Raw genomic sequence first — 2,728 nt, 5'->3', positions numbered from 1 at the left:
AATTTTAAAAAGACTTTACAAGGAGAATCACTTTGGAATATGTCTGGAAATCTATTTTTTTATTGTGATGAAACATACATGCCACAACATTTACCATTTTAACCGTGTTTAAATGTACAGTTCAGTGGCATTAAGTGCATGCACACTATTTTGCTATTTAGGTTTTATTTCATAATCATAAATTTAACTCTGTAATCCAGTTAGGCATGGAAGGAACAAGGAAAACATGGAACCCAAAGGGAACTACAGCAAGAGCACAAAGATTCTAGGATACTGTGAGCAAATGGGGAGCAGGGGTGCCCTGCTGAGCTACAAAGGAATGGTCGGGTGATGAAGATAAAACACAAGTCAAATTTACTGGAGTTGTCCACTGTCAGCAGTGGTGATCTTCTTGCTGGTCTTGCCATTCCTGGACCCTCCATGGCCTCAACAATCTTCATGCCCTCTTTCACCTTGCCAAAGACCACACATACTTGCCATTCAACCACTCAGTCTTGGCAGTGCAGATGAAAAACTGGGAAGCGTTCATGTTGGGTCCAGCATTTGCCATGGTAAGATGCCAGAGCCTGTATGCTTTAGGATGAAGTTCTCATCATCAAATTTCTTCCTGTAGACGGACTTGCCACCAGTGCCATTATGGCATGTGAAGTCATCACCCTGAGACATAAAACCCTGGAATAATTCTGCGAAAGCAGAAACCCTTATAACCAAATCCTTCCTCTCCAGTGCTCAGAGCATGAAAGTTTTCTGCTGTCTTTGGAAACTTGTCTGCAAACAGCTCAAAGGAGACGTGGCCCAAGGACTCACCATCAACAGTGACGTCAAAGAACATGGCGGGGTTGACCATGGCTGACAGTATGGGGATCCAGCAGCGGCAGCAGCATCTGCAAAGCCTGCATGCACATTGTTTTTCAACCTTCTCCACCATCTATCTCCAGAGCATTTCATTTTCTTAAACTGAAACCCTTTGCCCATTAAATGATAGCTCTCTCCCCACATCCCCTGGCAACTACCATTCTACTTCTGTCTGTGAATCCAATCCATACTACTCTAGGTACCTCATGTAAGTGGAATCCTCCAGTATTGGTCCTTTCGTGACTGGCTTATTTCACTTAGCATAATGTCTTCAAGGTTCATCCACGCTATAGTGTGTATCAAAACTTCCTTCCTTTTCAAGGCTAAATCATCTTCCATTGTATGCATCTAGTGTATTTTGTTTATTCATTCATCACTGATGGACACTTGGGTTACTTCTACCTTTTGGCTACTGTGAATGTGGTTGCTATGAGCAACACTGGTGTATGAACATCTGTTCGGGTCCCAGCTTTCACTTTTTTTGAGTATAGGCTCAGAAGCAGAATTGCTGGATCAGATGATAATTCTATGTTTAATTCTTTGAAGAATGGCCATAACGTTTTCCATAGCGGTTGTACCATTTTGCATTTTCATGAGCAGTGCATAAGGGTTGCAGTTTCTCCACATCCTCACCAACACTTGTTATTTTCTGTTGTTGTTTATAGTCACGCTAATGGACATGAGGCGGTATCTCATTGTGGTTTTGACTTCCATTTCCCCATTGATCAGTGATGTGGACCATCTTTTTGTGTCCTTATTGGCCACTGGTATACCTTCTCTGAAGAGGTGTCTATTCAAGTCCTTTGCCCATTTTTAAATGGAGGCATTTGTTTGTTGAATTGAAATTGTGTCCTTATTGGCCACTGGTATACCTTCTCTGAAGAGGTGTCTATTCAAGTCCTTTGCCCATTTTTAAATGGAGGCATTTGTTTGTTGAATTGAAAGTATGTTTTAATTGCTGCTGTGCTGGCCTGACAGCCAAGCCCCACACTCCCCACTGCCGCATGCTCAGTTCCCAGGCAGTAGTGTCACATCCTCCATCCGACCCCATCCCAGCAGCCCACTGGTCACTCCCGGCACAGGAGTAAGGGCCCGATGGGCAACTGCCTCCCATTTTCCTGGGACCAAGGAGACTTGGCCCAGGTGTCTATTTGAGCTATCAAAAAATGTTTCTGGAGACCAGGCATTCTGGGAGGTGTACCAGGAATAAAAACAGCAGACAGTTACAGCTGTCAAATTGTGACTTCACAGTCAGCGAGTGACCACCCCTGCCCCACTGCCTCCCCCAGGGTCCTCGTGAAAAAATATGGCTTATTGTGGTGTCTGCAGAATCAAGCTTTAAATTTTAAAACCTGAACAAGGCCATGGCTCTGGAAAGCCCTGCTCACCCAGTGATGTGAGGGACAGCGCGTGGGGAGGGGCAAGGGCCAGGGGCCATCACTACAGCCCTCATCTAGAACGGGGGCTGGAGCCCTTGCCACAGGGGGGCCGTTTGTGTGCCTTTATCCCAGCAAGGCAGCAGCAGGAGCTGCTCTCCTGACGAGGCTCTCCATGGCTGCCTGCGACCTTCCTTCTGTCCCAGTCACAGGTACCTTCCAGGTCTCACAGCACAAATCCCCCGCACTGCCAGACCTCTACCCAGGGGCCACTAGAGCAGACTTTGTCAGACACCTGGGGCCAGGGAGGAAGCCTCCCTCAAGGTCACTAGTGAGGTGGTGACCTTATACAGAGGAAAAAAGCGACTTCCCTGAAACATGCTTTCCATGAAAATCATTTTTCTCTTTTTGGGGGAAGAGAGGAAAATTTAAAACTGAGAATCATCATAGAAAAAGGCAGTTTCCCCACATCATATGAAGCCATTCAGGTGCTTCTT

The 2,728-nt window shown here is 45.9% G+C and overlaps 1 pseudogene; it reads right to left on the bottom strand.

Annotated features, from left to right (window-relative positions):
- Window positions 1-354: 354 nt before the first annotated feature.
- On the bottom strand, window positions 355-856 carry LOC105517934 (annotated as a pseudogene).
- Between the last annotated feature and the right edge of the window lie 1,872 nt (window positions 857-2,728).

This window comes from Colobus angolensis, unplaced genomic scaffold (assembly GCF_000951035.1).
Source record: "Colobus angolensis palliatus isolate OR3802 unplaced genomic scaffold, Cang.pa_1.0 Scaffold109, whole genome shotgun sequence".
Lineage (NCBI taxonomy): Eukaryota > Metazoa > Chordata > Mammalia > Primates > Cercopithecidae > Colobus > Colobus angolensis.
This window is presented reverse-complemented; position numbering and strand designations above follow the sequence as displayed.